The following is a 12,887-nucleotide window of genomic DNA, read 5'->3' as shown; positions in this document are numbered from 1 at the left end:
GCCTAGAAGGATTATTAGGTAATGGAGGAGAAGCCAGGTTAGAAACAAGTTGATTTGGGTGGTTGAAAAGTTTATCATGAAAAAAAACGGTATTTGGTTCTGGCCAAATCGGCAACATATGGAACATTGAGGTCCTGATGGATGACTTGATTTTTGACAAAGTAAGGAGCATTAAGGATTTTACGAAGGATTTTGGACTGTAAGGAATGGATTCTGGAGGAATTTGATGGTTTAGTGGAGCCCCAGAGCTCAACTCCGTATGTCCAGATAGGCCTCATAATAGTCATGTAGATCAATCTTTTGTAATGGATTGGCAATTTAGACCGTTTGTCTAGTAAATGATGCAGTAGTCGGAATCTACAAGCAGTTTCTTGTATTTTTAGTCTTGTATGAGGATTCCATGTCAGTCGTTTCTTTTTCCATGTCGAGATGTAGATCTAATTAACGGATCTGTTCGACAGGAATAAGTGGGGTATTATTAAAGGATACTGTAGGGCAAGACAATATTTATTAAAATTTTAATTTTGGAAGAATTGTGTAAAACGTTTTAACTAGAATAACTATCCACAATAATTAAATTACATTTATGCGTTTTCCTGATTTAAACGATCAATTTAAATTTTCAGAGTTCAACGGATTCCACAATAAGATAAATTTCGTGTTTAATTTGTTTCCCTTATTTTCTGCATGAAATTTAAAAATTTAAATATTTTAGTTCATTTAGTCATGTGAGGTAGTATTTAATAATTTACGTGTCGTAAAAAACCTGACCTTGAGGCGTTTTTTAAAGCTCTATTTGTTCACGAGGAGTTGCTGCACAACTCTATTATCATATATGTGAGGTTTGAAAAATTGTTGTGATGACAAAGTATAATAGTGTTAAATTTATTGTAATTAAAAGTTTTAATACTTATGTTAAGAGTGACAATTTAGTGGTAATTTGGACTGAAATTGGTGACTTGGGCAGAATAACCTGCAAAAAGTTTTTAAATTATTGATGTAGCTTAAATTTGTATTTAAGATTGTCATTGTGGATGGCTGAATTGGCCGAAACTTTGGACTTAAAGAGTGTCTTGAGGCTTAAATTTGATATAATTTATTTTATTTAAACAATCATAATCAGTCTTAGTCTCAAGAAAGTTGAAAAGATTATATATAAAGTAATTCCAAGTGTTTTTTAAAAATGAAAGATGCCTTGTAAAACACATCGAATGATCCTAAGGCGATATTTAAAGATCTATTTAAATTGACACTATTATCATATCATATATGTGAGGTTAGCCTCAAGTAAGTTAATACCTCAGAAACGCGTTTGAAAACTGGGACTGTCCTTGCCTCATTTGTTCCTTGTATTACTTTACTACAATTAAGCTATGATATGATTCTATTAAGGTAAGTTATGGCATTGAAGCAAATAAGGGTTTTTTGGTTACTTTTATTTTAAAAAAGACAGGTATTAATTGTAAGGAATAATTTCTCTAGTGTCCCATTTTAGTGATGAACGATATACTTAAATGTTAAATATTTATAAATACCTATCGATTAAACATAATATAAGATAAGTGATTTTCAGTAACCCTCGACTATCACCGTGACATTTAATTTCGTATTCCGCAAAGACTAAATTACTCACTGTTGTCCAACTTTTCCGTGTAAGCTTTGGTCCTACATTTCTCTTGGTTTTCCTTTTGTTTTGTCAGTGATATTTAATTAACGTGTACCGCATTCAGTTTTAATTAGTTTTAGAAAACGTATCATGACCAAAAAAGATCTGACAATGTACGTTCTCTTTGTGAGCTTGAAAGTTGGCAGTCGTATATTCAAACAAATATGTGTACCTTTGGCGGAAAGAGAGACTGATTTTAATCCAAATTCCAACAAAAAGAAAGGTTTGTTTCTAAGTTTTAATGATAGTTCATCTATATGTATATATTATTTCTCCCTCACTATTATTTTCCTTTGATGCTCCTTAACATCGAGTAAAATATTGCCATCTGATTGTAAAACTAAACGACCCGTCTTTAACAAGCTTATCAGCACAATTTGGCAACAATATCTTCGGTTGCATTTGCTTCAATACGTTTATGTAAGAAATTAATTATATAAAATAAATAACTCTATACCGCTATAGCCCATGAAAGGTGTAGTGTACTGTAACTATTATTATTTATTAAATATTATTATTTATTATATATTTATCACCCTACTCTGCCTATTATGCAATACGGGTGTTCGCAGCAGTTGGTACAACTCATAGCTGCATATGACATTCACATAGCTGTGCACACAGCTTGCTATTGTTACAAAATAAATCTTGCTCTCCTCCTGAGGTCTTGCTTGCTGGTGTAGCTTATTCTCTCCTGCCCAGAGAGAAGTGAGTAGAGCCCACAGCGTCCTTCCACCACAAAGTGTGTGGTGTACTGTAACTAAACCAACGGTTGTGCAATGAGGTAATTTGGTCGAAATCACGCTCGACCACCAGATTTTTCCCCAATCAAGAGAGGCTGTATCCCCCCACCGTAAACCCTCAAATAATCTTTCCCACCTTAAATAATCCTCTCCTCCTTAAATCCCAACTGTTTGGCTCCCGCACGCACAGAGTTCACTCATAGATACAGTAACAGAGTAAATCATTATCTAGCACTGCCAGATTCGAACGCGAGTCCTTGGAGTTACTCGTACAGTGCTTTATCATTGAGCCACCCCGCTCTCCAAATCAATGATAAACATAAATAAATAATGATAGAACTTGTCATTGTAATATCTATTAAAAATTCATAGGAATTTAGAAAACAGTTTCGCTGTTTTTTTTCAAGGTCTTGTAGTTGATGTATTTGAAGCACTAACTAGAACAACGGTAAAAAAGACGATCTTAATTTTTTTAATATTTATTTCCTTTTCTTTGAACTTTTCTTCCTTTTCTTTTATTATTTTGAATAAAAGTTGGTATTATATTCAATTAAATGTTCTGCTTTTTATAAAATGCATGATTAAAAAACTACAAATGTTGCAGTATGTTAATAGTAAGTCAGATACCAATAAATAGTAAGAAGTAGTCTGATGTCACAATAAAACAGTTATTATAACTATAATTACATTTATTAAATAAATCAAAAATTTGTATCCTTTTTTGTCTCAAAACTTTTTATTTTTCACCAGTCCAACGTTTCGGCCATTTTAGCCCTCCTCAAGGACATCTTCAATTATAATTTCTTCCTCACATTAATTTAAAGATACTTTGCAGGCTATTCTGCCCAGGTCATTTCCTTTATTATAGGATACTTTATTTTATATTTATTATAATACTTGACTCCCTGGGAATCATTCACCACCACATGCATGGAAATTAATGAGTGGGGGAGTTATCCAGAGGAGGGATCTTATTTGTTGTTTTATTTATCTATTTACTACTTTGTTATTTTTTATATTTTTATATTCTAATATTTGTTATATAGGGAAATTTGTTGATAAAATGAAATAAGGGTTGTAAAATGGAGGGGAAAGAAAAAAAAAAAGGAATAAATTGAAAAGCTTGTATTTAGTTTGTAGACTGATATTAATTGTAAAATAATACTGTGGGAAAAAAAATGTTATCTTTTTATTATATTGTATCATATCAAAAAAATGTAATTTATAAATTTATATATGTCCGATCACGGATTGATCAGTATGCTGTGTAATGTAGCAACCCGATGTATTTGGGCAGCAAAATTGAATAAATTTCTTTCTCCGTGTAAAAGCCTATTTTTTTTTTTATAATTTAAAATCATAATTATTTAACTCAATACCATAAAATGCTTGTTATATGGTTGTTCATTTGTTGTGGATAATCTTGTATAAGAAGAGTTAAATACTTATGATTTTAAATTATAAAAAAAATAGGCTTTTAACTTATAATAAAGGAAATGACCTGGACAGAATAGCCTGCAAAAGTAACTTAAATTAATGTGAAGAAGAAATTATAATTGAAGATGTCCTTGAGGATGGCTAAAACGGCCGAAACGTTGGACTGGTGAAAAATAAAAAGTGTTGAGACAAAAAAGGATACAAATTTTTGATTTATTTAATAAATAATTACCTTGTCCCAAGAAATTGAAATAATATAATTAATATAATTACATTATTATTTAGCAAATAAATTGACCTAAACGACGTCTTATTTTAACCAGTTCGAATCATATTCAAGATAAAAATGTACTTATATTTATTTTTATCGAGGTAGCCTCACCTTTCTATTCTGCTCTTTAAATAAAACGGCGGGAAAACATCTCGGACGAATCGCGACTTCAAAGCCACTTTTTAAGGAAGATGAAGCTGAACTGATTATGTCTTCCGAGAAAGAAGATATCAAGTCCAAGTCCTTAAGGAGTAATTAGGTCGGAAAAAAGTTTCCTTGAAGCAGCCCTCTTTACTCGTTATTATATTCTTGAATCACAAAACACTCGCCCCATCTCCACCCTCTACCCTCGGCGAGCCTAGGAAATACTGCAATTTAGAAATTTAATAATTAATGGACCCTCTGCTCCTCAATATCTTCCCAGATTAAGGAAAATGACTTTTTTTTCCTATAAGACAAAATTTTCTTTGTAAATATTTTCTAGTAAGGAATTTTATTTACAATATCCATATAATTTTTCTGAGAACTGTATTTAACCTTTTTTTTTCTATATATTGTTGATTACCCTTTCACAGTTATTACACATACCCCAGTTACTGTTAACTTTAAAATATCGAAAAGTAATTTTCTATGATATATTCATTACAAGATTTTTTTTCTCATTTTTTCGTTTTTGGAGGATTAACATACATTCCAACAACACCCATCACCTTTGCCCTTTGTCGTAAGCCTGCCGACTGCCCTACAGTATACTTTAATAATGTTGCTCTTACCCATGTGGAACAGATCTGCTACCTTAGACTAAGCTGGACAAAACACTAACTTCAATTCCTCACACAAGACTGATAAGAAGGATTGTGAAGGAAACTGCACGTTGATTTCAACTATTACAGCACTTGCTAGACAAACGGTCTAAACTTCTAATTGATTAAAAAAGACTGATCTACATGACACTAATAAGACCTATCTGGACATACGGAGTTGAGCTTTGGGGCTCCACTAAATCATCTAAAAAGACCTTAATGTTCCCTATGTAACCGATCAAGCCCGAAACAGATATCAATCCTTTCATTACAAACTCCCTAACCACTCAAACCCATTAGTTTCGAATCTTGCTTCCTCTTTTATTCCGGACAATCCTCCGAGGCGTCTGAGAAGAAGATGCCCTCAAGACATTACATTGTAAAAAATGTTTTTAGAATGCTATCAATGGTTAGTTTCTCTATTTGATATTTTACCTGAATTTAATATTATTACAGATTCAAAATTCAATTTTTAAAATACTTCTTTTAAAAATGTGAAAAAAGAAAAAACTCAATAAGAAACCAAATTAAAATGTGAAATATATCTCAGAATTTTTTTTTTTTTACTTTTGGAAAAAATATTATTATTAATTCATTTTTGTGAAAAAAAGATTATACAAATATGATAAAAGATTTTATAAAAATCTTATGTTTATTTATAATTTATTCAATTTCTTGAGACTGGAATTTATTTATTAAATAAATCAAATGGTATCCTTGTTAAGTCCCAACACTTTATTATATCAATAGTCCTACGTTTCGGCCAATTCCGTGTTTAAATTGTCCAGCTATGTGTATAGGTGAAACAAAGTAATTGTTGGGTGATAGAATATATCAACACAGAATGATACAAGAAATAAGGAGAAGGGTCCCAATAAAACAGCACTAGTGCAGCATGCAGCTAAAAACCAGCACATTTTTTATTTTGATAACACCATAATTTGACATAAAGAAAACAATATGTTCAAAAGAAAAATCTTGAGTCAATTTATATATCAGAGAACAACAATTATACTATAAATTTTAAAACAGATACAAGGAATTTGAATCAAAATTATGCAGAGATTTTAAGTACAATAAATTTATGAAAAATATGTTAAAAATTTTTGTTACTATTTATAATTAATTTTAATAAATGGAATAAATCAAAATTGAGACCAAAATGCAATTTGAACTAAATTAATAACAAGCCTGGCCTGAATGTGTGGAAGGTTGTTTGTTTATCCAATAGTTGATAGTGTAGTTTAATCTAAAATTAATGTTTTAAAAATTAATGAAGTTTAAAAAAAAATAGGTAACTAGACATAATCTTAGATAAGCCTATTAATAATTAGTATGATTCTCTATTAATTTACTTTTTCATAGGGTGATTTTGACTTTTAATTAATGATCTGAACGGAATAGCCTGTAAAACAGTTTTAAATTTTGATGTGAGGTGTGAATTTATATTTAAGGTATGGTATATTATTAATAATAATGTTTTTGTTAAAATTATTACAAATGAATACATAATAAGCTGTCCTTGAGGATGGCCAAATTTATTTATTATAGGCCAAATCTATTGATATAATAAAGAGTGTTGAGATTTAACAAGGATATCATTTGATTTATTTAATAAATCTTATATTTATTTTATATGTTTTATTGACTTACAAGAAGTTTTTTTAAATAGTTTTTTAATTCTAATAAATATTGGAAACTGTTTTAAGATATTTTTGTTAGTCCAAATTTTATATTTCCTTTAAATAATTTGAACTGAGAAACATCAATTGTATAGTAAATATGAAAACAAATAAATTTTGAACTCATGAGATGAAAAATAGACATCTTTTAAGATCTAAGATCATCATAACGTATAATTACTATTGATGGAGGTAAGCTTAGAAACTAGTGGGATTGGGTGGTTAGGGAGTTTGTAATGGAAGGATGATATCTGGTTCGGGCTTGATCGGTTATATATGGAACATTGAGGTCTTTATGTATGATTTTATTTGTAACAAAGGAGCATTGAGGATTTTACGAAGAATTTTGGATTGCAATGATTGGATACGAGAGGAATTCAAAGGTTTAGTGGAGACACTAAGCTCAACCCCGTATGTCCAGATTGGCATTATTACAGTCATGTAGATCAGTCTTTTGTAATGAATTGGAAGTTTAGACCGTTTGTCCGGTAAGTGCTGTAATAGTCAAAATCGACGTGCAGTTTCCTATCTTTTCAGTCCTGTGTGAGGTTTCCAGGTTAGGCGTTTGTCTAGATGTAGTCCAAGATAGTGGACCTGTTCGACAGGGGTAAGATCAACATTATTAAAAGAGACTGTAGGGCAGTCGGCAGATTTACGACGAAGGGTGAAGGTAATTTGATGGGATTTGTTGGAATTTATCTTAATCTTCCAATTACGACACCATTCTTCGAGGGCTGTGATATGGGATTGGAGAGTTTGGGATGTAATCAAAGGGTTATTATTAACAGCGAGCACACATATGCCATCAGCATACGTGGTGAGGATAGTGTTAGGATTCGTTGGGATGTCAGCTGTTCCCAAGAAGAGAATGGTATCTTCCTTTTCTTCAAAATTACTTACCAGGCAGTTATCAATACTATCACGCAACCCATAGTTTTACAGTAAAACGGAGTGATTCATGTCTACGCATCGATATTAGGTTGTTCTAAAACAACCATTTAAATATAGGGTTTCTATTTCAACCGCACAAAACCCCGCATACAAAGAAAATAGAAAACGGAGACATGGAGACTGCGGTCAATCTTCCGTGCTAAACGATAGTAATTGAACAATTGAGATTGAATTTACTAATAACTAATTAAAAATCGGAACCACATGCTTAGAAAACAAATATATTAAAATTTGTACTGTTAAAAATAATTATAACTAACTAGTTATTATTATTGTTAATCCTATTGTTAGTAGAGGGCCAAAATGGTATCATATCTTAAGAATTGATATGAGACATGGTAAGTACAAAGTACTCTCTTGAGAATTTTTAGGTTCTCCCTTTTTACGTAACATCGACGATATGACCAATAATCGATACTTTGAATTCTTACCTAACCACTGATGCGACGTGATACTCTCGTTTGAATATGAAAAATAAAAATTAGGTTACGTAATTCTAACGAGATTGGAAAACTAAATAAAATTCATACTTTTGTTTTAATAATTTCTCTTCTTGTTTTTATATCCTTTAAAACTTCTCTAGTACAAAAAGTAAAGCACAATTTCTTTTTTATAAATTTAAAAGAGGTAAATTAGTGAGGAGATACTTTTCTATGAAATCTATAGTTATGAAGCTATACCAATTTCTTTTCCCAATAATATTTATTTTAACCAAAATATAGATTTTTTAAAAAATTAATTAACTATTCATTAAAATTTTAAATTATTTTTAAGAATATTTTTTTAATTTGTAACATGATTTAAAAAAAAAAATGTTTACATATTATTTTTTTTTAAATTACTTTTTTCCCTGGTTGCGCTCCTCTTTGGCTAAAGCCTTATAGAAATTACTTTGAAAGATTTGCATACGTTTATTATTAAATATATTGATATTATAAATAATGAAATCGTTAAACAACTTATAAACATAAATAATTTTGTAGTTCATGGAACTCACTTACGGTTTCTTTAAGAGCATAGCCCAAACATATGTAAATATTTTAAATTTCTACCAATGTGTATCAACTCGTAAGAGTAAATAAAATACAAATTTATCAGAAATATCAAAATTAAAAGCCCATAATCAATATTTCACATCAATTTTTTATTCTTTATTATTTTCTCTTGCCGGAATTCTATCTGATCCTTGTTTACAACTTCATTAATTTTTAAAACTTTTAATTTTCAATCAATCCACAATATCACTATCATATAAACAGTTTGTTTATATGATAATGATAGTGTGGATTAAATGAAAATTAAAAGTTTTAAAAAAATAGGGTGTGCTTGACTTATAATTAATGATCTGGGCAGAATAGCCTGCAAAATATTTTTAAATATTGATGTGAGGTGAGAATTTATATTTGAAGATGGTCCTTTTAGATGGGCGATTTGGACGAAACGTTGCACTATTGATTTAATAAAAAGTGTTGAGACTAACCAAGGATGCAATTTGATTTATTTAATACAATTATAGATGTTAAAAATAACTTAATAGGTTTTATTTCTTCATTTGACTAGGCGAGACATCAATGATATTTCAAATTATTAAATCATAGAAAAAAAATTCACATTTAGAACTAAAACATCTAATTCTAATTTTCAAAATACTTCTTTAGGTTTGCTCAATCCATTCAAATTTTTGTGATTAATTTTACCTATGATATGAAAATATTAAGAGGTATTTTTAATTGCGTAAGAAAAAAAATCCATTCAGTTTAAATCAATAAATAATTAAGATCTTATTAAAATATTTTATCACAGAATGAGATTGTATTGCAATAATAGACCCACTGATGAATTATTAAAACATTCAGAGTAATAAATATTTTGATAATATTTATTTATTTGTATAAATAATATGAACTGATTTTCGCTAGTGCTCACCGATGTATTGCCTATATGAACTTATGAAGATAAGAGCAAAAAAGATTTTTTAAAGACTAAAAATACATTTACGAAAAAAAGAATATAGTTCTATCCTTATTTTGACATCGATGGAAAGTCAAAAATTTTAGAAACAATAATATTTAGGAGGTAATGTAGAATGACAAAGAACACACAAATAATTGGTTTATTTTAAATTTAAGTTAACATTGGAAACATTTTTGTTTTTTACGTTTCACCAGTCTGACAGATTTTTTTTTTTATTTTATGACAATTTAGTATTGAATAAGTGGTTAAGAACAGAAGGCAAATTTAAGGTAACCTTTGTATGTTTTATAAATCTTTCATACTTTTTGTAAAAGAAAAATGTTAAAACTTGTAAACCAGAAATATTACTAATAATACTTTTCTGAAAACTATAGTTAAACTAAAGTTAGTCAATCCCTCGAAAGGAAACTAGAAGATTCATTTAGAGATCAAGGTGATAAGTGTGATTTGTGTAATCAGATGATTTTGCTTTGCCATTTTTGGCTAATTTGAACCTTTAAAAAAGTGAATCAGATATTTTTTGTAGTATTTAATGTATAAATAAATCTTTTTCAAACAGATATTAAGATTAAAATGCAAAAATTATGCTTTAATTCAAAATAAATAATAAAAAACTGCAGCTGTTAAAAAAAAACTGTTTTATAAAGTCTTTGACTGCAAATACTGACACCTGTGGAAAAACTTTTAAAAATTAAACCTCGTTTTAACCTCGTTAAAGTACTTTCATAATTTATGTTTGCCTTTATACTTTTACTTAAAATTTTAATTAGCTTTTAATTAATTACATTGCTGATTCAACTTCTAAACAGGGCCTTTCTCGTCGATTAATATTCATAATTTTTCAGCCCAATGAGATTTCAACTTTCTAACTTCCATAGCCGTATAGTTGCTAAAGTAAATGATTTTTAAAGTAAGTTACTAATATATCACATTACTAATTAATGTGAAGCATATTAAGTTTTAAAATTTTAAATTAACAAGTATTATTGGAATAACATTTCACTTTTAAAAATATTTTCAAATATTAGATTTTAGCAAAGAAAAAAATTTTCATTCGTAAATAAATGAGGAATAGATTACTTAACATACTCAGACAATTAAGATGAGTAATTAGAATATTATAGATTGTTTTTGTCACAGATTTTTTGTGAGGATTGTAAGAATTTCCTATTTCCTCAGGTGCGATCCATCGTAGTGTCACTTACACACACGACAGATTAATATGAGGTCCATGCAATAATTATAATCAGTTAATTAACCCATTTATCTTTTGCTAGACATTTCGCAAATTATAGATTAATAAATTTAGGCAATTTTGTGGAAAGCATTTTTCTTTCAAAAATACCAAACCATATTTTGGTTATGGAACTCCCATTCTCATATACCTACTAAGAATGTAAAGGATATTTTATCAATTAAATAATATATTTACTTTGATTTGTGTCTACTAAAAGTTTTTCTCTCCTTCCCTGGACAATCCACCAGTAGAAAAATTATAATTTTTGCATTCCAATCACGTTGATATCTTATATATATCTCAAGAGGAAAAAACAATATGTTAATCCACCCCAATAGTTTATTACTTTAATAAACGCTGTATACTGTTCAATCAAAATTGATAACTATACTAATCACAGTAAGGGGAAATAAAAGTGGTGGCTGTTACACAATTTCCAAAAAAAAAAAATTATTTTTGAGTTCTTTCAAGTAAAGAAAAAATTGTTCGTCTTATTTTATTAAACAAAAATCAATTTTTACCTGGACAAAGGATATTTGTCATATAATATTGAAATATTCATAAAATATTGAGGTATTCAATGTGCATGCTCTCTGAAGTTTATTTTATTGAAAAAACTAAACTTTTTACTAATTTTCATATTCTATATCCATAAAAACTTCATAGTACATTAATTTAAGTAGAGCTCATTTTATGAAATAGAACTCTGTACGTTCAACATTCACTACATTTTTTTCTAAATCACGAAAAATCAATATTTTGTGAACAATATTTAAAAAAAAAAATCTGATAAATTTAAAATTTTATTTTTCTTAAAAATCCTATCAAAAACCTTTATTTTATAAAATAATATCCAAAACATTTCTGCATACAGTTTCTCTTCATACTCTGTTGACTGTTTTCAAACATATTAATTCCCTCCCCTCCTATGCCTGTCATTATTTAAAAACTATTTTGAATGGTCTAATTTGTATATAGTTCTTAAGAATTCTGCTTTTATTATTTTTTTTATAACTAATTTTTATTTTGCGGCTTCGTTTTATCATATTAGCAAACTATGAATTATAATTCATAGCAAAATTAATCTTTTACTTTAAATTTCAAAGAACTGATATTAATTGTTAATTGACCATCTTACAAAATCTGCAGTAAAGCTTGGTTGTTCTACAGGTAACAGACATAATTTTACTACCCTATAAAAGTTGAGGTTTATTCCATAAGCTTTCTAATGAATTTAGCAATAACTTCAACCATTCGTTATTTTTAAGCGACTGTTAACTGGTGGGAAGTTCAACCATCTGTTTAAATAATGAAGTAACTGCCCTTAATGGAGTCTCTTAAAATATTTATGTAAAAACTTAGTTGCTTGGAGCATCCCTGGCCTGTTTATAATTTCTAAAAGTATATATTAATCACAATAATACACATATACAAAGAGTGGTTCAGTATAAAATTCCACTTCTATAATCTATATAATTCCATATATAAATTTCCACTTCTATAATCTATATAATTCCATATATAAATTTCCACTTCTATAATCTATATAATTCCATATATAAATTTTCACCTCTATAGTCTATATAATTTTCAGCATTTTGATCAGTTGCGCTGGATATGTCGCTTTTTATGTTTCGAGTTTATTGTTCATTTTCTAAACTTCTCCAGTGCACTTAACTCACAGGATGGGGGTAATTTCCTATCTGTATTCCGATAGTGAATCAGATTTTAAGACGAATTTATATTGTTTGCGTGGAAAATCTATATATTATCTATGTATCAATCAAGTGATAATTTGTTTTTAAATTTAATTCCCCTAAGGACCTGTTATCAAAGTATTTAATTATGCATATTCCGTAAATATTCATTAATGCATCTTATTCCAGGATACCATTTAGGTTCCCTTGGATAGATGAGTAAACTCAGATTATGGTGATGGATTCTTATGAAAAATTTAATCATAAAACGATTTTTTCTGTAGATTTGTTTAATTGTTTGCATTTTCCTGGTCAAAAACTTATTCAAAACCACATCAAGATGCTTCCGATCAAAAAGTTACCTGCTGAAAATTCATCTTATGTTGGTTGCAGTGGATGTAAACATATAAAATATTTTTATTTGAT

At 28.8% G+C, this 12,887-nt stretch overlaps 1 protein-coding gene across 2 annotated transcripts in view; it reads left to right on the top strand.

Annotated features, from left to right (window-relative positions):
• The window catches only part of unc-13-4A (BAI1 associated protein 3), a 413,601-nt gene that overhangs the window by 321,378 nt on the left and 79,336 nt on the right, over nt 1–12,887 (top strand). The window lies entirely within an intron of this gene.

Source organism: Halyomorpha halys, unplaced genomic scaffold (genome assembly GCF_000696795.3).
Source record: "Halyomorpha halys isolate HHAL.00 unplaced genomic scaffold, Hhal_1.1 Scaffold522.1, whole genome shotgun sequence".
NCBI classification, from domain to species: Eukaryota; Metazoa; Arthropoda; class Insecta; order Hemiptera; family Pentatomidae; genus Halyomorpha; species Halyomorpha halys.
Note: the sequence above shows the minus strand (reverse complement) of the source record. Positions and strands in the feature narration are given on the sequence as shown.